The sequence below is a fragment of the Sinohyriopsis cumingii genome, chromosome 6 (assembly GCF_028554795.1).
Source record: "Sinohyriopsis cumingii isolate HCF-2022 chromosome 6, ASM2855479v2, whole genome shotgun sequence".
Lineage (NCBI taxonomy): Eukaryota > Metazoa > Mollusca > Bivalvia > Unionida > Unionidae > Sinohyriopsis > Sinohyriopsis cumingii.
The window spans coordinates 13,526,336-13,552,391 of NC_142966.1; positions in this window are offsets into that span (position 1 = coordinate 13,526,336).

Sequence of the window (26,056 nt, forward strand, 5' to 3'; positions counted from 1 at the left end):
CATTACTTTTTAATAACCATACCGATACAGGATCGTTTTTACTTATTTCGTTGATAAAATCAAACATGCTCATATCTGAGGGGTAAAATCTAATAGTTCGATCACGTGGAAATATTGTTACTGCGCTGGTCCATGCGTGCGCGTTATGATCAATAATATTTATTGAAGCTCCTTTCGATTTATATTTCGATTCATACAGTACTTCTCCCGTTATTGTTGATACTTTTATTAGAAATTTTAATAGTTTTCCTAACTCAGCAACATCTTTTATTGTAGCACCGGTATCCTTAACTGAATCAGCCCACGAGTTTATTTTTCACGTCTTAAATCAGTTAATCCATTTCCACGCATCGCGTTTGTAAAGTGTTCTATTACTCGTTCGGCTACACAATTTAACCTTGAAAATTTCATGGGTGTCAGTTTATGAACGTTGGGTTTTTATTTATATCATAGATTCCATAAATAACCGCTGTTACAGGATACGCTCGCTCATAATACGGTTTGTCAATACCCGTCAACAGACCCGGTCTGGAATTTTTACTTAATATGGCAATTTTATTATTGCCAAGGACAGGATCATATTTGTCACGGATAATCCAACTACTTGTTTCTGTTAGTACAATAAATTTTACTCTGAAGAAATATTTTTGATTGCCCTCTTACTCAGCGATGTAGTTAATGATAGTTGCCGCTCGCTTGTCATTCATTGTGGCGTCCTTGACAAAGTCAGTGTTGCGAATAATCTTGAACGTCGACCATGTATGAGATGCACCATCCGTGTAAAATTCTTTCTTGGCGTCGTGAATTTTATTGATCAAACTTTTATTTTTCGGATCAACCAGATCTTGTACTGGTAAATCAGAAGATAATCTGTCGAGGTTGAATTTATATTTAGAAGGCCTAGTTTGGAATAATCTCCAAAACTCGTTCATATCATTAAAACAAATATGTATATAAAGAATATTATATATATACACGATGAATCATTGTACTTGGCTCATGATCGGCTCAGTAAATCGATGCAACAAATCCTGCAGAAAGGAATTTTGTTGGATGCACTTACAAAGTATACGACGAGGAAGTCTAGGACCAATACCATGTCTGCAATGTGGTATTGGAGTGCGAGGAAAAACAGAATTATGTGGAAAGTGCGGTGCAAAACGGTTCAGAGAACTGAAAAGATATTATGACAAAAATAATAATAGTGAAAACGCTATAAAATCCGTGGAGGATTATATATCAAGATTTCAGACAAACAATGATTTAAACAAATAATATTATTATAATGGAGCAAAATATATTTGTCCCACATCCTGTCATAGCAAACTATGAATCAAATATTAATGGTGTCATTAGACACTGTAAGTTAAAAAAACCGGTATATTACTAATGCTGGTTATCTAATGTTTACTGTTGGGAAGAGAAAACATTATCATTGTCATCGTTTCATCTACGAATGTTTCTTCGGAGTGATCAAAGACGGTCTTGTAATCGATCATACTGACGGGGATCCTCAAAACAATAATTTATCCAACCTTCAGGCTATTACATATAGCGAAAACTGTGCACGTGGTAATACTGGAAGATGTAAGACAGTTTCTAGAAGGGTGATCAAGGCAACAAACACAGAAACTGGCGAAGAAATTATATTTCGTTCGATATGTTCTGCTGCGAAATACTTTGATATTAATCCGTCTTCAGTACAAAAAGTAGCAGAAAATATAACCAGATCTGCTTTCTCAAAAAAATATAAACAGAAAATCACCTTTCAGCATTGTTAACTATCATCACCACCTCGAATTAGATTTATTTTTGGGGGGTCAGAAATTATCATTATTATGCTACTTATTTTTTTACTCATGAAAGGGAAGTAATTTTATGATCCTCGGTATATGGTCATAATCATATACAACATCCAAGGTCTGTGATGCCTGGTGGAGTATATCCGTTTATGATTTCTAGCTTACAAAAATATACAGTTTGTGTATTTTTCTGCTCTTTTCTTGAAACATTTAGAACAGCGCAACACATAGACAGCACATAGAATACATGTATATTTCATCTAACCTACAGAAAACCGAGCGCAGTATGACATGTATATTCCAGCTTACTGAGTGCAGAATCCAGCGTCTAGTCTGTATCGATCGTGGCGGGTTAATTTTAGATCCAATGTACAGCACATGGATCCTGCATATACTGACTCGATTACAGAAATACGTGCATAATGGTGTTTGGAATTAAAAATTAGTTGCATTTTTCTTGTTCAGTGCAGAAATATAATGCGAGATTGTGTACGTATGTGTGATTATTTATTTATCGAGTAATACTCCCTTTGACTACGAATGGAAAATTGAGTAATATATATTTCTCCATTGAACAGTTATTGAGTGGATGGAAAAATCTAGCATTTAGATGATCTGGACCGGATGTTCTATCATAAATGGCGTGATTATGTACGTTATAGTAAATAGGAAATTCCTTAATCCAGCTTTATAAATCTAACTTGTTTGGTGAGAATATATTGTATAAACGTATTTCTTGAATTCAGAATTGTATTTTGAGCAAAAATATTTGAAATTAGTTCCTTTTCAATGATTATTAGCTATATATTAACTTCCGAAACATATGTTTGTAAAAAGATTCGATAGCTCGATCGGTATCGTATTGGACTGTGACGCTCGCGTTCCAGGATCGAATCCCCATGGTTGATGACTGGTCGGTGGTTTACGCATAAATGTGATTTTTAAAATAATTGGGGGCACCGCAACCCCACTCCCCCCGCCCTGGTGGTTGATACATATTTTCGTATCACGCACGGGCTTGATTATTGTAGGTGGGTTTTTCTGACCGTATATGTTTGTGCCGTCCTTCATTCATTCATTTCATTCATTCATTTATTTCATCTCATTGATTCATTGTAAATATTTCATTTCATACTTAATGAACCTGCTAAAAAACTCGAATAGAAGTTCATTTCATAATATATGTTTGTGCCGTCCTTCATTCATTACATATGATCTCGCTAATACACTCGATGGGGGCTCGTCATCCATAATCTGACACTCGAATAGGGGCTCTTCATTCATTGTATATGTTGTGCCGTCCTTGAAACATCCCGACGAACTCGCTAACCACTCGATAGGGGTTTTATAGGGATAAATTATTTTTTTATTTTAAAGATTTATATATTATATAATGAACCATGAAAATATCAAAGATATTATTTCTGCTATTAAAAAACTAGAAGAAAACGGAATTAATATATTTGATGAACTAAATCCTGAAAAAAAAATATCTGATTTTGAAACGTTAGAAGAAATTAAAAATGAAAATAAGTATGTTCTATCATATCAATATAAGTTCATAAAGCGGATTCAGGCAGCTATGTTTCAGTCACTGGCTATGGTGAACGATGATCAAGTAAATGAATTTATTCCTCTTTCTGTCGCAATAGAAAAGGTCAGATCGGGATTATCCAACGAGTACGAAACGAAAAAAACAATCAGTACCCGCATAAGATACTTAAGAAAAATTATGTCAGCGGGTAACGACCAAAGCAACCCTGTCTGAAATATTTTATTTTATCAGAAATATTATATCTTTATTCTGAAATATTTTATTTTATCAGAAATATTATATATTTATTCTGAAATATTTCAATATTTTTAGTCAAATTTGTTATTTTTTTTAGCTATTATTTAGTCGATTTGTCAAATTACAGTTTTTCGTCAGGTCAAACCTCAAGCGGTTCTCTAATTGTTTCATCGATAAATCGTTAAAAATCAGTAAAATTAGCTCAAAAAATGAGATTTTTCATGCAATTTTTGTTAATTTGTCTGGTAATTTTCGAAACAGATGAGGATTTTTGACGATTTATCGATGACACAATTAGAGAACCGCTTGAGGTTTGACCGGACGAAAAACTGTAATTTGACAAATTTTCCTTGACAAATCAACTAAAATAGCTGAAAAAAATAACAAATTTGACTAAAAATGTTGAAATATTTCTGATAAAATAAAATATTTCTGATAAACTAAAAATAAAATAAAATATTAAGATCAAAGATCTATGATCAAAGATCTAATCACCCCCTGTATCAATAATATTTTATTTATTCTGAAATATTATTTTTTTAAGTTGATCGACTTTAATACAGGAGTGTGCATAATTTAGAATCTGATCTCTGTTACAAATGATCTCGATAATATGTTCTCGACGGAGTTCATCTAACTGTTCTTGTGTTAATAAGAAATCCTCGCTTCCGTATTCTTCAATAGCTAAATTTACGCTAAATTGCTCTGTGTTTTGTGAAAACACTATTCTGATGGCGTTTTCAAGTGCTTCTTTGTCATGTATAAAGACCATCACGTGCTGGTACATTATATAATATTTACTGGATTAATTAAGATTTCACATACAGATTTATTACAAACTCTTCTCCACGTATGTCAATTAAGCGATTAATGTGGTCTGTGAGCTTAAACTTTATTCGTGTTAACACATTACTGTGACACCGCAAATACACAGGATTAGTTGGTTCTTCCACGATTAAACTTCCAAGGGATACTTGTGGTGTAAATGTATATAAAATATATCCCTGTTGAGCCTGATTTGATTTTCCGAGATCTATTTGATAGCTGCCATCGACTACGTCACAAACCAGATTGACCACGATTGTGCTGGTTATATTAACGATTCCCGGAGATACGTGCCTGCCGCCGCCATGTGGATCATTATCATGTCTAAGAATGGTTGGATGTGGTGCTAGTTTTCTCCATGCATCGAGTATTTTAGGAAAACATTCATCAATGACATCATTGACATATTTTCTTAATCTATCCGGATTATAATCAGGGAACTTACACGTTACAATGTCAGCTTCGGATATTTTGTACTTGGTTGCGAAAAATCTTCTATGATCGCTCGGTGATTCAAAAACCAAATTTATGATTCTGTTATGAAAATATTCAATAGTATCGGCTACATGATTTAAAATTTCTACTCGTTTAATAATTTCTTCACGCGTAGATGTCAAATCAGACAAATATTTCCGAAAACTATCACGTAAATTAGCTAGTTGTTCTTCGTGATCTGAATTTATGATATAAATGACATTATTGATATTTATATCGTAAAATGAATTACCGCCATCAACGTTGTGTAAAAGCCAATAGTACTCACCGGTTTTATCGACACGAAATTGACCCCGTTTATCCCATACCCGTTTTTCTATGTTCCACCAGAAACTTGTATAATTCATTTTAATATTATGATGAAAACTTTTCGATGATGTAAAATCATCCCGAGTTGGTTCTGGTGGTCCTTCATACACCGGGGGAACATCAGGCCAACCTAGTACGGATCTTATCGTGGACTGATAGATATCAACGGAATAATCAGGAGAGTGTATCTCAACCGTCGAGGATAGCGTCGGTTCATGAACGTTTTATTGATATTTTTGCTTCTTTTCCTGTTATTGATTTTATTCTACGCTGAAATTCCTCATTGATTTGTTCGATCTCGTAACTACCAGTGGGTATTCCAACATCTATCCAGTCAGGAGTACCATCTGGTTTGTTCTTGTTAGGAAATACAAGTTAATTATTTGCTGGTGCACCATTAAATGATTTTGATCTGATATTTGGCCAGCTGTAATATATTCGTAATTGCGCTAGTGCAATTTCCTTCACTGGAATTGAGGTAGGAAAATTAATACTAAATTCAGGATTAGCTGAACTTACCGAGATCATCGTTATCTTTGACGGAGTTGTGTTAGTCACGATCTGCTGGAGTAATTCTGTCATTATTGGTACTTGTATCTTTAATACCGATACCTTCGTCATATATTTTAGTCATCATTGAAAACTCGAAATCAGATATAATTCCATCACTGAGACTCGCTGATAACAACGAGGACAATTTCGAGTATGCTACCGTCGTTGTGTGTAATCTTATCATGTAATCGGATAATTTTTCATTCATGCAAGTACATATTTTTTGCGATGATACTGAGCACACCTGCAATAGTTGTTGCTGCTGAAATACAAATAGTTACGGCTACTGGTGCCATCATTGTCACCGCTGATAATATAACACCTGCTCCAGCAACAACAGCGGATACTGAATAAACAATCACATCAACTATAACTAATCGTCGTCGATATTTTTTTACTTTTACTGTATATTGTTCGACTTGATCTTTTAGCACCGCCTGCCATTCACGCGCTTGATTGTATCTGTATTGTGCACCGTCCATATATTTTTATGCAGTAACCAATTGAGGTGTTTCAGCTACAAATTCCAAGCACCACCAGTAAGATGTTGCGGTTAATTTCTTATCAACTGCTTCCAGAATAAATATTTCTTCGGTTCCGCTATTTAATATAACAGATACAACCCCGGAAAACCTATCCGTTGAATGACGCCATGGAAACGTTGTAAATAATTCAAATTTTGCAGCACTGAACACAGACAACCTGTACACGCCAGTGACTGTTGCGGTATATTTGATGGTTTTATTTTTCTGCGACCATGTTGCAAATCCCGATGATACTGTGTATACGATGTTTGTGATATGCCCACGAGTTATTCCGGCTGGAATTTTAATCAAATTGGTTTTATTAACGATCTCAGGAATCCCCGCTACGATGTCTTGCTGTGTTCGTTTGATTGTGTCTAGGTTAGTTTTGATATCAGAAAGTTTTGTCAACGGAGTGCGGAGTGCCGAAGAATTTATCCATAGATTCATCGGTTTTTTGATGATTTCTTCGAAATCTTGTAAACGCGCCTACGTGAACGTCATACTCAGCCCGCAACGTGGATAGTTTACCATCTACGGTGTCGACGTATTTTTTTGTTGCTGCGTCTTCGTCGGATGTTGGATGTCTTAAAACTACTATTTTGTTCCCGTTCATGCTAAGTTCACATGTCATTGTGTCGCCGGTCTATTTCACGCGATTAGCAACGCTTCTTGCAATTTCATCTCTAATTGTTGTAAACGATATACTTGAATCTTTGATTCTACCACCGTCAGTAAACACAGGAATATTATCTGTAACTGCACCAAGTACTCGTCGAACTATATCATACCATCTGATGTTGCTCGTTTTTAGTTTACCATATCGATCTTGAAAAATAACAACCTCATCTGGATCAACTCCAGCCAGGTTCATAATATCAGCAAGTTCATCTTTAGTCGCATACTTCGACAGATCAACGTCGGATTTTATTTTCTTACTGGTAGAAGATCTTCCGTAAATATCAGCCATTATGTTTTAAGATCCAAGATCTGTTTAAAACGCCTTACGCGCAACAAATCGGTTGCTTGTATAATCATGCACAACTTTATGTGGCGGTTTGGATGATTTTGATATAGCGTTAAGTACATTAATCACCTCATGGCCACATATTGGCGGATCTGTCATTGTTTGTGTGGGTAGCGTTGAATACCAAACTTTACAACCAGAGGTTCTTGCGTGAAGTGGTGCGACATACTTGATAAATTCAACAGGTGGAGCTAACCCGTATGAATCAAAATAAACGATTCCACGTGGATCAACCGCGTATGATACCCAATGAGTACCAGGTCCTGAATTCGAGTCGAGATTAATAATACCTGTTTCGAGTTTGTTTGGTTGTTTTGACTAATTAATCTCGCATAAAAACACCTCTAAAGGCTTTTATTTTTATTTTTTTAGCAGCATCAAGTAAATCAAATTTTGATGCTGGAACATCTAACGTGGAAGCCTCAGACCTTTTCCCCAGCGAGATCCCGGTAATCTTATTCCGCGTCCCTTTTTTGGATCCATTTCCTGTTGCTTTCTTTAGAGCCATTCCAGCAGCTGTTCCAACAGCACCTAACGCGGCTGCTTTTGCTACAGCTGGAGCAGCAGCAGCTATTAACGCTGGAATAGCCGCGGGAAGTGGAAATATACCTCCGGTTTTAACCATGTCCTTGATGGCGCTCGGAGAAAGATGTAATTGAACTCCAGTTTTTGATTCTAGGGCTTTATTGAAATGTTTAATCTGATTATTTGTCAACGATAATTTGTTTGGACCACCACCCGTCTGATCTCGTTTTAGTGATATTTTAGTTCCGCATTTGCTGGTGGTTTTTGATTGAAGTTTTTTGACCTGACCTGGAGTCAGAGTAACATTAACATGACCATACGACATTTTTATATAAATAATATTTTTCTGAATAATTAGATATTTTCCACTGGTGCATCAACGACTCTCATTCGACCACTACCACCTTCAAGTAACATGGCTTTATCGCTGAGTATAACCGCGATTGCTCTATAATTATCACCACCTGTATTCAATGTTGCTTTAAGATGTATATCAACGACAAATTGTTTTGATAGATCAAGATGTTCTAATGAAAAATAATAAATCGGATACAAAGTTCTGAAATCATGTTGCGATATTTGCAAACCGGTATCCACATTTTGATCACGTCCCATGAATGACATCAAACGATGATATGCACGTCCTATATGATTCTGCTCATAATTTAGTTGTATATTCTCTGTTGGTTCTTGTTGTCCGTTTATCCGTAAACAAATATCTGTGACACCTAGTTTATCAAATATCATATGAGAGTGAGCTTGTGAGCCTAAACGATTGATGTTCTGAAACGCAACAAACATATGTCGCGGTGCAGAAACACCCTGTTGTGATGCTATATGCCATGTAAACTGACCGTTAACGTTAGTTTGCATACTATCTGTGTTTGTTGTTAACCATGACAACAAGGATTTACCACCAGTGTCCATGAAAGAAATTAATTTCTGTTCTTCTGCGATCGTTGGAGTCATTACCGGCATCCACAGTGAAAGTTTCGATAGTACTACTTTACCATCATCACCAGCAGGTCTCCACAGAGCATCGTTATCATCACCTTTTCGCACAAGAACAACCGTGTGTCTAGCTCCAAAGATGACCTTTCTAATATTTCTGCAAAATCCAAAGATATGAGATAGTGGAATTGCACATGAGAATCTTCTATTAGCTCCTAGCAACATACTTTTACGCGCTGCAAATCCCAAGTTGAAATCTGCGTTAGAACCATGAACCACTGGCCACACAGCAGCATCAGCGGTATTGGTTTCGTTTCTTGGTCGTCTTATATCATACGGATTATCGTTGGGGAGATTAGTATTATCTTTCACAAACATCATTGTAGGACCTGCTGATCTTGTATAATCATCAGAATATCTTGCTAATCCTATTATTGTTGTAGCAACGTCTACATCTTTCTGAATCGATTCAATATTTTTTCCATCGATCATATAAGTGGAGCTATCAAACAGTGCCATGATCCCGTTGTTGACAAAACCAATTTTTACTGTATCTAAGTAATTAGTATCATCCAATTTCACAATTGTACCTTCTACCTCAAGAAAAGCCTCAGCGGGTAAAAAGTATCTACTTGTGTCATGAACGTGTAGTTCAATTCTTCCACGTTGATTTGGTATTCGTGCTTCATAAGAGTAAAACTGATAATCACGTACCGATTCATCTTTAAGGACAGGTGCCTCAATATCAAATGCTTCATCGGATACGCGCTTGAACATTTTATTATAATTATCTTCCTTTAACATGTTGATTATCGCGTTCGGGAAGTTCCACTCCCTGATATCAAACTTGAAATATTATTCCCTGGTTCACCGAGTCCTTGATCTGCTAACGCCGCTAGTTTTTGATTTACAGCTCGATTTATTATTCTACTGACATCTGCTGGCATAATTTCAGTACTTGGTAATTTTACTGGTGGTTGTTGTTTTTGTCGCATTAATCGTGCTAGTCTATCTTTGATCGCCGAGAACTCCTTACCAGCAACATTGACAATTGCTCCAGGAACTTTATCACGAACAATATCAACAGCTTTCATCGATAATTGTTTTGCAACAGGTGCTACTTTTGGAGCCATCCTTGTCAATAATCCCTGAATAGCATCACCAAGTCCATCTCCGTAAGTAGCTTTATAGATTGTTAATCGTGAGTTCACCGCTCTGACCTGCACGGGTTTACGATGATTATTATGTATGATCATCTTTTTTAATTTACCATTTATTTAACAACTAGTCATCAACAAGTTCATCGATAAGTTCTCGGTAAACTCCGATATCCATGATACCACATTGAAATAATCGCCGACAAATATCAGCTGCTTCATTAATTATTTCTGGTGAATTATTTCCGGCACGTTTTCCTCCCACGAGAACTTCTAACCGTGACACATCATTAATGATATTTTCAGGACATAAACCAGATCCTGTTTTAGGTTCATCTTGAGGTGTTTTAAATACTGGTGGTTGCATCACCGGATAAAGTACTTCAGTGATGACCGGGGATATGTCAGGTGAGTCACTTCTTCGAAATCCATGTGGTGAATCTACCGGTGAATATGTCATAACCGGCGCAGAAATTGTTTTACGTTGTAAAGGTGGAGGAAGTTGATACTGGGAGAGTTGTTCTTGTTGTTTCAGTCTCTCTCTATAAAGTCTTTTTACTTCTTCTTTAATAATTTTGTATTCTTGACCTTTAGCTTGTTTTTTGTTGTAATATACGCGATATATATATTTAATAAGATTATCATCATTTACTTTTTCATGACGGGGTTTTAAAATACTAGATTTATTAAATATAATATTTAATATTGCTTCGGGTAATTGTTCCTTTTTAGTATTTCTAATTTCTTCAACAACCCCTTTCCTAAATTTTGCAATCAATTCTACGTTTTTTTTTTCTACTAGTTCGGGTTCAGGTGTATGTTCTTTAAGCACGTCGGCGACTTCAGCACGAAGTCTTCCAATATCTTCAAGTATTTCCTCACCAACAGTTGAAGGTTGAACCCCAGCTATATCAGCTGGAAGATCTCGTAAAATCTTCTTTGTTTGTTTAGTTCTTCTTGCTATTTTTTTGGTTTGTTCTGCTGTTTGTTTTGATACCGGAAGAAGATCTTCTTTGATGACAGCTGTAACTTGTTCAGTAGCTGCAGTGACGGGTTTAAACAGTTTTTTAGTTTCTTCTTCGTACTCAACTTGTGCTTCTTGCTGCGTTTGTATATTTTTCCTAAATGAGTCTCTGACAGGAAGAAATTTTTTAATTGCTTCTAATCGTTCTCGTGCTATTCTTGCAGTATGAGATTCTGGATGTACCATTATTTTTTAATATAACAATTGTTTAATTAATATCAGCAGAGAGGGCCTTGTCTACAATTCTGTTTGGGACAAGCAATAATCCTAGACGTGGTATTGACCTCTATGAAGGGTCACTATTTTTTTTTTTTGTCTAAAAACAAGGGTGACCATTCCCTAAAGTGGTCTGATCGCCCTCTCTGCTGCTTTTGTACATGACGATGCGTGGTGGCGTCATGGATATTAACACTTACCGAGAACTTATCGATGAACTGATCGAGGACACTAATCGGAGTATGGATAAAGCAGCGCGGATTAAAGCCATCCTAAAACGAGCTAGATTATGCGATAATGAAAAGATTAAAGAAGCATCTAGCAGTGAGTTATTTGCAAGTGATAATCTAAGCAAGCAGCAGAGAGGGTGAACAGACCATAGAATTCCGACAAAAACAAATAAAACAAACAAATAAATCATCTCGTAGAAAGGTCCAGATTTTACAAATGAACTTTCCTTGAGATGTTTATTTTTGCAATGACCGATTGTGCTAATAAAACCTCAGTTCGAAATAGTATCTGAAAAAATAAAGTACTCTACGTGTTTATTTATTTCTTGTTTATTTTTTTGACGACCAATGTTGGTAGGCACCCTCTCTGCTGCTATTAATTTACCACCATACCAAGTTTGATGAATATTTTTCAACACGTTCTCGCTGTACTTTCTCCTCATCTGTTTCATCTTCATCTGAATCTTCGGAATTTGTTCTATGTTTCAAGTAATATTCAAGTTCTGATGGTGGTTTTTCTATTTTGGGATTTATGTTCTTTCTGTGTTTATAATATATCATCAAACTTCTGTATCGATCTCCACCGCAATTTTTACAAATCTGATATAATCCTCTAACGCCGTTGTTACATCCAACACATCTTCGTGGACCAGCATGAGGATTTTTCTTTATAAGATAATTATGTTTCTTGCAATATTCTCCACGGCATTTTTTATTACAATTGTTAGTGGTTCCTTGACGCAGCCACGCACAGTTGTTCATTATATTAATGATATCTATTTAATTAAATTTAATTTTATCATCACCCCTCTCTGCTGCTCCTCTTTTGCTGATATTAATTAAATTATTATGTTATAATAAAAATGGTACATCCAGAATCTCATACTGCAAGAACAGCTCGAGAACGATTAGAAACAATTAAAAAATTTCTTCCTGTCAGAGACTCATTTAGAAAAAATCTACAAGCGCAACAAGAAGCAAAAGTTGAGTATGAAGAAGACACTAAAAAACTGTTTAAGCCCGTCACTGCAGCTACTGAACAAGTTGCAACTGTCATCAAAGAAGATCTTCTTCCGGTATCAAAACAAACTGCAGTGCAGGCTGAAAAAATAGCAAGAAGAACCAAACAAACAAAGAAGATTTTACGAGACCTTCCAACTGACATAGCCGCAGCTCAGCCTCCACCTGTTGATGAGGAAATACTTGAAGGTATTGAAGAACTTCGTGCTGAAGTCGCCGATGTGAGAAAAAAACTTGCATCTGAACCCAAAACAGCAGAAGAGAGCTTAAGATTAATTGCAAGATTTAACGAAGGAGTTGTTGAGGAAATTAGAAACACTGAAAGAGAGAGATTACCTGAGATGATATTAAAAAATATATCTAATAAATCTAGTATTTTAAAACCCGGTCATGAAAAAACAAACGATGATAATTTCATTAAATGGATATATCGCGTATATTACAATAAAAAACAAGCTAGAGGTCAAGAATTTGAAAGACTTAAAGAAGAAGTAAAAAGACTTAGAGGGAGACGGGAACAACCAAAACAAGGAGAGTCCTCCCAGTATCAGCTTCCTCCACCTCTGCAACAAATAGAACAACAACAATCTTCTTCGCCGCAGCAAAGGTTGATGTCGGAAATTAAAAAGGCTAAAGAGTCACTTAAATCACCCTCCTCGAAGAAAATTCCTGCACCGAAAATGACATTTACACCGACAGATTCACCACATGGATTTCGAGAAGGTTCACCCCCGGACACCACTGAAGTACTTACTTCGGTAATGCAACCACCACCCCAAGATGAACCTAAAACAGGATCTGGTTTATGTCCTGATAATATCATCAATGACGTGTCACGGTTAGAAGTTCTCATAGGAGGAAAACGAGCTGGAAATAATTCACCAGAAATAACCAATGAAGCAGCTGATATTTGTCGGCGACTATTTCAAGGTGGTATCATGGATATTGGCGTTTACCGAGAACTTATTGATGAGCTCGTTGATGACTAGTTGTTAGATAAATGGTAAATAAAATAAGATGATCGTGCATGATAATCATCGTAAACCCACACAGGTTAGAGCGGTAAACTCACGATTACCAATCTATGAAGCAATTTACGGAAATGGACTTGGTGATGTCATTCGAGGATTATTCACGAGGATAGCTCCCAAAGTAGCACCTGTTGCAAAACAATTATCGATGAAGGCTGTTGATATTGTTCGTGATAAAGCTCCTGGTGCAATTGTCAATGTTGCTGGTAAGGCGTTCTCGGCGATCAAAGAAAGACTAGCACGATTATTGCGACGAAAACAACAACCACCGGTGAAACTGGCAAGTACTGAGGTGATGCCGGCAGATGTTAGTAAAATAATAAATCAGGCTGCAAATCAAAAACTAGCGGCGATATCTGAAGAAGCAGAAAAAAATATAACATCAAATTTAATAGCAGGAAGTGGTCTTCGTCGACGATGATCATCATTTGGAAAAATGGTAACTATAATAAAAATGTTCAGGCGCGAATCAGACCCAGCATTTGATATGGATGCACCTGTCCTTAAGTACGAGTCAGTACGTGATTATCAATTTTATTCTTATGACGCAAGACTACCAAATCAGCGGGGGAGAATCGAATTACAGGTTCATGATACAAGTAGATATTTCTTGCCCGCTGAGGCGTTTATTGAAGTAGAAGGTAGACTTGTAACGAATGTTGTAGCTAATACGCCATATGCTGCTAATTTGCGTGTTGGTTTTGTCAACAACGGAATTATGGCACTGTTTGATAGCGCCACATACATGATTGATGGAAAAAATATTGAATCAATTCAGAAGGATGTCGATGTTGCTACAACAATAATTGGTCTAGCCAGATATTCCGACGACTTTACAAGATCAGCTGGTCCAACAATGATGTTTGCTATGCTAAGGATATTACCAACAACGCTAATCATGTTCAGTATACCAAAATACGAACACCACAAAATACTGCAATTAATCCACAACCAGTTGATTTTGAGCACGCAGACAGACCAGGTGCTGATTTTGATATTATAGGAACCGTTAATGCGACTTACAACCTGGGATTTGCAACACGCCGGGCGGCGCTGTCAGGAGATAATAGAAATTTTTCGTGTGCAATTCCATTATCTCACATCTTTGGATTTTGCAGAAATGTTAGAAAAGTCATCTTTGGAGCTAAACACACAATTGTGCTCGTAAGAAAAGGTGATGATAATGATACAATCTGGCGAGGTGCTGATGCTGTTGCTGATGGTAAAGTAAATATATCAAAACTTTCATTGTGGATGCCAGTAATGACTCCATCTATTACTGAGGAACAAAAATTACTATCTTTTATGGATCAAGGGGGTAAATCATTGCTATCATGGTTAACAGTAACCACAGATGCTGCTCAAAGCAATATTAATGGTTTATTTACATGGCATATAGCATCACAACAGGGTGTTTCTGCACCACGACATATTTTTATTGCACTACAAGATAATGCTCGGATAAATGATCAACAACAATCACATATGATATTTGATAATCTTGGAGTTAGTGAGGTTTCTTTACGGATAAATGGACATCAAGAACCATCCGAGGATATACAACTAAATTATGCACAGAATCATGTAGCGCGCGCATATCATCGTTTAATGTCATTCATGGGACGTGATCAAAATATAGATACCGGGTTGCAAATATCACAATTAGATTTTACAGGTCTATATCCGATTTATTATTTTTCATTAGAACATCTTGATTTATCCAAACAATCTGTTGTTGATATACACTTTCGAGCTCATGTTACTGCCCCGCCAGCTGGTGGTGCCTACAGAGCGATCGCGGTCATACTTAGCGACAAGGCCATGCTACTTGAAGGTGGCAGTAATCGAATGAGGGTCGTTGATGCACCGGTGGAAAATCTTTAATCGTGTTATTTAGAAAAATATATTTTATATAAAAATGTCGTATGGTCATGTTAATGTTACTCTGACCCCGGGTCAGGTAAAAAAGCTTCAATCAAAAACCGCCAACAAATGCGGAACTAAAATATCACTAAAACGAGATCAGATTGGTGGTGGTCCAAACAAATTATCGCTGACAAATAATCAGATTAAACATTTCAATAAAGCCCTAGAATCAAAAACTGGAGTTCAATTCCATCTCTCCTCGAGCGCCATCAAAGACATGGTTAAAACAGGTGGTATATTTCCACTTCTTGCGGCCATTCCGGCATTAATAGCTGCAGCTGCTCCAGCCGTAGCAAAAGCGGCCGCGTTAGGTGCTGTTGGAACAGCCGCTGGAATGGCACTAAAGAAAGCAACAGGGCGGGGGTACAAAAAAAAGGGGCGCGGTCTAAGATTACCGGGATCTCGTTGGGGGAGAGGCCTAAGGCTTCCAGGGTCATTTCGTTAAATGTTCCATCATCAAATTTTGATTTACTTGATGCTGCTAAAAAATTAAAAATATCCGCCTTTAGAGGTGTTTTTATGCGAGATCAATTACCGAAACAACCAAACAAACTAGAAACAGGTATTATTAATCTCGACAAACGTTCCGGACCTGGTACTCATTGGGTATCATACGCGATTGATCCGCGTGGAATTGTTTATTTTGACTCGTACGGGTTAGCTCCACCTGTTGAATTTATCAAGTATGTCGCACCACTCCACGCAACAACTAGCGGTTATAAAGTTTGGTATTCAACGCTACCCACACAAACAATAACAGATCCGCCAATATGCGGCCGTGAAGTAATTAATGTACTCGACGCAATATCAAAATCATCCATGCCGCCACATAAAGTCGTGCACGATTATACAAGCAACCGATATGTTGCGCGTAAAGCATTTTAAACAACGGATCTTATTATAATGGTTGATATTTACGGAAGATCTTGTACTGGTAAGAAAATAAAATCCGACGTTGATCTGTCAAAGTATGCGACTAAAGATGACCTCGCTGATATCATGAACCTGGCTGGAGTTGACCCAGATGAAGTTGTTATTTTTCAAGATCGATATGGTAAACTAAAAACCAGCAATATCAGATGGAATGATATAGTCCGGCGAGTACTCGGTGCAGTTACGGATAATATTCCCGTGTTTACTGATAGCGGCAAAATCAGAGATTCAAGTATGTCACTTAAAACCATCAGAGATGAAATTGTAAAAAGTGTTGCTAATCGCGTGAGAAACACCGGTGACACAATGATGGGTGAACTCAGCATGAACGGAAACAAAATAGTAGTTTTAAAAGATCCAACATCTGACGAAGACGCAGCAACAAAAAAATACGTTGATGTCAACTATGGCACCGTAGACGGTAAATTATCCACGCTACGGGCCGAGTATGACGTTCACACGGGCGCGTTTACAAGGCTTCGAAGAAATTTTCAAAAAACCGATGATGCCACAAATAAGTTCTTTGGAAATCCTCCCGTCATTGACATGAAACTTTCTGATATCAAAAGTAACCTAGACACGATCAAACGAACACAACTAGACATCGTAGCGGGAATTCCTGAGATTATCAATAAAACCAATCTGATTAAAATTCCAGCTGAAATAACTCCCGGGCATATCACAAACATCGTATGCACGGTATCATCGGGATTTGCAACATGGTCAAAACAAAATAATACCATCAAATATACCGCAACAGTCACTGGCGTGTACAGGCTGTCTGTGTTTAGTGCTGCAAAATTTTACATATTTACAACGTTTCCATGGCGTCATTCCACCGACAGGTTTCCCGGGTTTGTATCTGTTGTATTAAATAGCGGAACCGAAGAAGTATTTATGCTGGAAGCAACTGATAAGGAATTAACCGCAACATCTTACTGGTGGTGTTTGGAATTTGTAGCTGAAACACCTCAATTGTTTACTGCATAAATATATATGGACGGTGCGCAATACAGATACAATCAAGCGCGTGAATGGCAGGCTGCGCTAAAAGATCAAGTCGATCAATATACAGTAAAAGTAAAAAAATATCGACGACGATTGGTTATCGTTGATGTGATTGTTTATTCAGTATCCGCTGTTGTTGCTGGAACCGGTGTAATATTATCAGCGTTGACAACGATGGCACCAGTAGCTGTAACTATTTGTATTTCAGCAGCAACAACTATTGCAGGTGTGCTTGGTATCATCACAAAAAAAATATGTACTTGTACGAACGAAAAGTTATCCGATTACAAAATAAAATTACATACAGTGACGGTAGCATACTCGAAATTATCCTCGTTGTTATCAGCGAGTCTCAGTGATGGAATTATATCTGATTTCGAATTTTCAATGATGACCAAAATATACGACGAAGGTATTAAAGATACAAGTATCAATAATGACAGAATTACTCCAGCAGATCGTGACCAACACAACTCCGCCAAAGATAACGATGATCTCGGTAAGTTCAACTAATCCTGAATTTAGTGTTAATTTTCCTACTGCAATTCCAGTAAAAGAAATAGCACAAGCTCAATTACGGGTATATTACAGCTGGCCAAATATCAGATCAAAATCGTTTCATGGTACACCAGCAAATAATTCGCTTGTATTTGCTAACAAGAACAAATCCGATGGAACACCTGACTGGGTTGTTGTTGAAATACCAACCGGCAGTTATGAGCTCGAACAAATCAGTGAGGAATTTGCGCGTAGAATAAAATCAATAACGGGAAAGGAATCAAAAATATCAATAAACGTTCATGAGCCGACGTTGTCCTCGACGGTTGAAATAAACTCGCCTGATTATGCCGTTGATATTTATCAATCTTCAATCAGATCCGTGCTAGGTTGGCCGGATGTTCCCCCGGTGTATGAAGGACCACCAGAACCAACTCGGGCTGATTTTATCACAGATGAAAGAAAATTTATGATAGTTCCTGAATATAGAGGTAAATATCCATGGATCCAGACCGGTGATCTTCACGTGTTTACAGTTACTCCTGATGGTGACGTTCCTAAAATAATAAATAATGTACGTAGTAATCGTTCAGGTGTTCTATTAAATCCACTCGTTGATGAAGAATTTATTAAATCATATTCTGATCCTGTTAATTTTGAATTTAAACAATCAATCAACAAACTACGAAATTTCTTTACTGATAGCTACAGCGATGACGTAAAACAAAAAATCATTGAGACGATAAAACATCTAAATCAGGTCATATCAGATATTAGATACGTTAATAAAACTATCATTGTGAACATGGTTAGATACGGTGATGATGATATTGATAATTATAAAGCTAAACCATGGTTTCTCAATCATTACAAAATAACTGAACAACAATTACCAACATTTGTAATACCGGGGATTGATGCTAGAGAACTAGTAAAATTATTAAACGATCTTATCAACGAAAACTTTCCTAAAATACTTGATGCGTGGAAAAAACTAACACCCCCAACTGTTCTCAGACATGATAATGATCCACATGGCGGCGGAAGACACGTATCCCCGCGGATCGTTAATATAACACCGACGGTCGCGGTCAATCTGGTTTGTGACGTAATCGATGGCAGCTATCAAATAGATCTCGGAAGATCAAATCAGGCTCAACAAGGATACATCCTGTACACGTTCACACCACAAGTTCCCCCTGGAAATTTAATCGTGCAAGAACCAACTAATCCCGTGTATTTGCGGTGTCACAATAATATGTTAACACGAATCAATTTTAAACTCACAGACCACCTTAATCGCTTGATTGACATACGTGAAGAAGAGCTTGTAATAAATCTGTATGTGAAATCTTAAGGATTTCTGTCGTAAGGACTTTTATCGTAGATCTTCATGTGGAGGAGGGTTTTACACGCGAGGATTTCTTAACAGTTAGAAGAACATTTGTAACAGAGATCAGACTCAAATTCGATCAACTTAAAAAAAATAATATTTATTAATTTTACTGAAATTGTACAAATTACTTGATTTTGACTACCAACTACCCCCTCAGAAACATAAAAATGCACGAATTACTTGATTTTGACTACCAACTACCCCCTCAGAAACATAAAAATGCACGAATTACTTGATTTTGACTACCAACTACCCCATCAAAATCAAGAAAGTTCTAACCTTGTCAAATTTGTTCCTAATAAATTTTATTTATTTATTTACTGAGATTTTTATTTTTTTTTTACTAAAATACAACGAAATTGCTCAATTTTCCTGATTTTGACTACCAACTACCCCATCAGAAATCAAGTAGTTCGTGCATTTTTCTTTGATTTTGACTACCAACTACCCCGTCAGAATCAAGCAATTTGTGCATTTTTCTTGATTTTAGTATAAAAAAAAAAAATCCTCAGTAAAAATAAAATTTATAATAAATAAAATTTATAATAAATAAAATTTATTAGGAACAAATTTGACAAGGTTAGAACTTTCTTGATTTTGACTACCAATACACGTGGTCAGCGTTGACATGGACCCCAGTTACCAAAACTTTCATTTTCATTATCATCAGTAACGAAGTTACTCGCTGACATTATTTTTCTTAATTGTCTTATGCGGGTACTAATCGTTTTCTTCGCCTCATACTCGTGGGATAATAACGACTTAACTCTTTCTACGGCGGTAGAAAGAGGAACGAACTCCTTCACATGATCATCTTCTACGGTAGCTAGCGACTGAAACATTGCCGATTGAATCCGTTTCATGAGCCTGTATTCAGATGATAGTGTGTGTGTCCCCATGGTTTTACGTTCTTGTAAAATCTCAAAGTCAAAAACTATTTTTTCAGGATTAAGTTCATCAGATATATTAATTCCATCTTTTTTTAATTTTTTAATAGCGACAATTACATCATTGATATTTTCATGGTTCATTATATAATATATAAATCTTTAAAATAAAAAAAATATCCCTAGAACACCTATCGAGTGTATTAGCGAGTTCGTCGGGATGTTTCAGGGACAGCACAGCCAAGAACTTGTAGCTTGCCACCGCAATCTACCAAGTTCATTAGGCAAATATTCCCTCTACGAGAGCCCCTAACCCGCCAAACAACGGTCTAGAGGCCCAAGAGGGAGGACGGCACAACCCTCATAAACTCGTAGCTTGCCACCGCAATCTACCAAGTTTAGAGGTATACATATAACATATAACTAACTAAGGACAGCACAGTCCTCATTAAACTCGTAGCTTGCCACCGCAATCTACCAAGTTTAGAGGTATACATATAACTAACTAAGGACAGCACAGTCCTCATTAAACTCGTAGCTTGCCACCGCAATCTACCAAGTTTAGAGGTATACATATAACATATAACTAACTAAGGACGGCACAAGGACAGCACAGTCCTCATTAAACTCGTAGCTTGCCACCGCAATCTACCAAGTTTAGAGGTATACATATATACAATGAAATGGTTATATACAATGAATGAAGAGCCCCTATCGAGTGTATTAGCGAGCTCAGATTATGAATGAAGTACAAACATATAACTTAACTAAGGACAGTACAAACATGTACGCTCAGCAAAATCACACCCACAATAATTAATCCAGTGGGTGATACGAAAATATGTATCAACCACAAGTCAATATTGTGGTTTGTGAATTTGCTGAGCGGAGGGGTTATTGCGGTTCCCCCCACTATTATAAAAATCGCAATTATGCGCACCACCGACAAATTGTCAGCCATGGGGATTCGATCCTGGACCGCGAGCGCCACAGTCCAATACCATACTGATCGAGCTATCAAACATTGTTACGAACATATGTTTCGGAAGTTAATATATAGCTAAGGAACCAATATTTACACTAAACAGCGGTTTCTGAATAATAACGGTTTCTGTATTTAACAGTTTCTGTATTTGTAGCGGTTTCTGTATTTATAACAGTTTCTGTATTTATAACAGTTTCTGAATAATAACAGTTTCTGTATTTATAACAGTTTCTGAATAATAACAGTTTCTGAATAATAGTTTCTGTATTTGTAGCAGACCGAAAATCAATAATAACAGTATCATTAATGCACCAGTCAAAGAACTTTCCAGAATTGTAAGTTCAGTGAACACACAACTGCAGGTCAATTACAATGAGTAACGGTTTCTGTTTACACACAGCTTCCTACGGATCAATAATATTATCTTTTGTATGATGGGAAAATATTTAAAAACCATAAATAATACTTCTACGAGTAATTAGTTACGATGTAATTAGTTACGATGTAATTAGTTAAACTGACTAATTACGATCATAAAAAACCAACCATCTACGAAGAAAACTATATATTACAAAGTAATCTCCCCTTAAATCAAAAATTCAGTAGTGTATGGAGGACCTACTGTGACATAAATTAAAAAAATTAATTCAATGTGGTGATGATAGTTAATAATGTGGTGATGATAGTTATTGATACTGAAATGTAATTTTCTGCTTATATTTTTTCGAGAAAGCAGATCTGGTTATATTATCTGCTACATTTTGTACTGAACGCGAGTTAATATCAAAATATGTCGCAGCCGCGTTCATAGACTGAAACATAATTACTTTACCGGTTTCTATGTTTGTAGTAATTACCCCCCTCTTTCCGATTGTCTTATATCTTCCTGTATTACCACATGCAGAGTTCACGCTTCGAGTGACAACACGAAGGTTGGATAAATTATTGTTTTGAGGATTTCCATCAATATGATCAATAACAAGACCGTCATTGATCAAACCCTTGTGACACTCGTATGTAAATCTATGACATAGATATCTTCTCTTTCCAACTGTAAATCTAAGATAGCCAGTATTAGAAACATTACCAACTGGTTTTTTTAACCTACAGTGTCTGATGATACCATTAATATTTGATTCATAGTTTGTTATGACAGGATGTGGGACAAATATATTTTGCTCCATTATAATAATATTATATGTTTAAATCATTGTTTGTCTGAAATCTTGATATATAATCCTCCACGGATTTTATAGCGTTTTCACCGCTATTATTTTTTTTGTCATAATATCTTTTAAGTTCTCTGAACCGTTTCCCGCCGCACTTCCCACATAATTTTGTCTTTCCACGTACTCCAATACCACACCGTAGACATGGTATTGGTCCTAGACTTCCTCGTCGTATGTTTTGTGAGTGCATCCAACAAAATTCCTTTCTACAGGATTTGTTGCATCGATTTACTGAGCCGATCATCAACCATCTACATTGGGACATTGTATATATATATATATATAATTTTCTTTATTTAAATATTTGTTTTAATTATATGAACGAGTTTGAGAGATTATCCCAAACTAGGCCTGTTAAGTATAAATTCAACCTTGACAGATTATCTTCTGACTTGCCAGTACGAGATCTGGTTGATCCGAAAAATAAAAGTTTGATCTCGAAAATTCATGACGCTAAGAAAGAATTTTACACGGATGGTGCATCTCATACATGGTCAACGTTCAAGATTATACGCCTTAACGGAGTCAAGGACACTGACTTTGTCACGGACGCTACAATGAATAACAAGCGAGCAGCAACTATCATTAACTACATCGCTGAATACGAGGGCAATCAAAAATATTTCTTCAGAGTAAAATTTATTGTATTAACAGAAACAGGTAGTTGGATTATCCGTGACAAATATGATCCTGTTCTTGGCAATAATAAAACTATCATATTAAGCAAAAATTCCAGACCGGGTCTGTTGACGGGTATTGATAAACCGTATTATGAGCGAGCGTATCCTGTAACAGCAGTTATTTATGGAATTTATGAGATAAATAAAAAACCCAACGTTGATAAACTAGCGCCGATGAAATTATCATCCTTGACCTTGTCAAGGTTAAATTGTGTGGCTGAACGAGTAATAGAACACTTTACAAACGCGATGCGTGGAAATGGATTAACTGATTTAAGGCGTGAAAAAATAAACTCGTGGGCTGATTCAGTTAGGGATACTGGTGCTACAATAAAAGATGTTGCTGAGTTAGGAAAAATATTAAAATTTCCAATAACCGTAGCAACAATAACGGGAGAAGTACTGTACCAGTCGAAATATAAATCGAAGGGAGCTCCAATAAATATTATTGATCATAACGCGCACGCATGGACTAACGCAGTAACAATATTTCCACGTGATCGAACTGTTAGATTTTATCCCACAGATATGTTTGATTTTATCAACGAAATAAGTAAAACCGATCCTGTATCGGTATGGTTATTCAAAAGTAATGAGGAGGGTGAATTTGATCAGTTTGTCAAACCGAACGGTGAAATATATCGCACAGAATCCCTCCATGACGAGATGAAAAATCTTGCGACGTTTTAACAGTGCAAGCACGCGGAAAATACTGACAAATTACTAACTAATTGTTTTACCGTTCCATCTGTTGCGGCTCATTTCGCCAGAGAACGAAATTCATGGAAACCAACACGATTTGATTTACTCGAGGACGTACGCGCAAGTTGCGTCGAATATGGACATGGCGGATTATGGAATACCAAATACAATTACAATGATGTTATTTCGGTTGATATGGTTGCATGTTATCCGGGAAGTTTTCTAGGATACGGAGATTGTTCTACGTACTTTGAAAGATTTGGTCACCCTACAAACGAGATGACGCGAGTGGCAATTAATGGACCATTACCTGATTTTGATCTGACTGGATTCGCCTGTATTGAGTCGTTCGAGTTTAACGAAAATCTTCACAAGATTTGTTATGTTTGGTTTAGTAGACATTTCTGTGAAAAACGTTGGGCACCTATAGTTCTGTTGCGATATATGCTAGATTGTGCGATACTGACATCGTTGGTGGTCAGTGAGGCAATTATATCATATCATGCACAGACCAAAGTTTGGTTGCCCATGTCAGATTCTGAAGTTATCAGCGAGTTTAAGGAAAAATATCCTGAAGTTTCCGAAGATGATATTCCTAAAATTCTCGAGATTAAACTCAAAACCGCAAAAGATCTCGGTAGAAAAATTATAGGTAAATTTACTCAAGGTGGTGCATATGATTATAAAAGACATCACGCACGATTAATTTTAGATGATGCCGAGTACGATTTTATAATCGCTGATACAACGGCGAAAAATACATTTGTAAATCGAGAGAGTGTTTATTTATCCGACGGAACAAAATTAGGTACGATCGTTAGTTACATAAATGACGTATCCCCGCAATATACTCATCTAAGATCTTCCATGTTGGCTTATGTTTCTATAAATTTATTATCGATGATTAATAGATTTCCTGAGACCGCAGTCAGAGTCGCAACAGATTCGTTTTATATTTCAAGTAAATATTTAGAACCTGTTATGAAATTTACAAGTAATGATGAACGATGGGGTTCGTGGAGAATAAAAAAGGAACTATTACACAATTATGTAGAATCAGCAGATGTTCCAGTGAGAGATTTTTATCGTAAGGGTAATAAAATATCAGAAATGTCGAAGGCACCATCGTTGAGTGATCCAATAACCAGATATAAGACAGTATATTTCAATGGACCTGGTGGATGCGGCAAAACGACTCGAGCGATTAATGTTTTTAGAAATTCAGATATGATCGTGCTGACACCCACACATAGACTTGCACGTGAGATGAAACAGCGGCAAGTACAATCGTGCACGTATCATAGTTTCTTCCGATGGCGCGGGGATACATGGACTCCTGAACGGATGGGGGAAAAATATATACCTAAAATAATTATTTGGGATGAGATATGCACGGTGTCATTAGATACATTAAAAACGTTTCTTGATTGGTTGTTGACGAAAAATACCGCCATAATAATGTGTGGCGATCATGGTCAACCGCCGCCCTTTGTTGGACCATCTCCACATGATTGGTTAAAAAATTTCGTTGATTATTACGAAGAAATAGATGATGATCATAGAGCTCTTGATGCAAATTTGAAGGAGTTTAAAAAATTAATCAGATTACAATCAAACAAAATTCAGTGTGAAATAATACGTGGAGTGATCTCAGAGACCTCAATGAGTGATTTTTTGAACTCATGGAGACCCACCGATTTGATCGTAGCAAGTAGAAAGATAATCAGAGACGCTTTACAACAACAGTTATTTCAGCTACATAAAGAACAATATTCAGAACTACCCGTACCGTTGTGTTATAGACCATCAGATACACGAAAACAGAATATTAATGTTGATATTCCAGGACAGACAGAGTCAAGGAAGCAAAATCTCGTATTAAATGATATTGTCGCCGTTGATATCAGTGTGGTCGAAGATGCATTACGCGCTGACAAATCTCCATGGGTGTTAGGATACGCTATGACGATCCACTCGTCTCAGGGATTAACTATTTCTGATACACGAGTCTGGATTATAGACGATCGCATCGAGTGGTCAAATTTAGTTTATTTAGCGGTATCGAGGGTCAGAAATATATCTCAATTACGTAGAATTATAATTCCTGAAATCGTTGATAAATTTAACATCATCGATGATGATATAATAAGAAAAAAATTAATCGGATACAAACAATCTGACAAAAAAAATAAACGCGACTTTGATCTTGATGTTGAATTTATTATTGAGTTAAAACAGCAGCAGAACAATCATTGCACATGTTGTAATTGTATAATGTTATGGCGGTATTCGAGTAATGATTCAAGACAATTTACCGTAGATAGAAAAGATA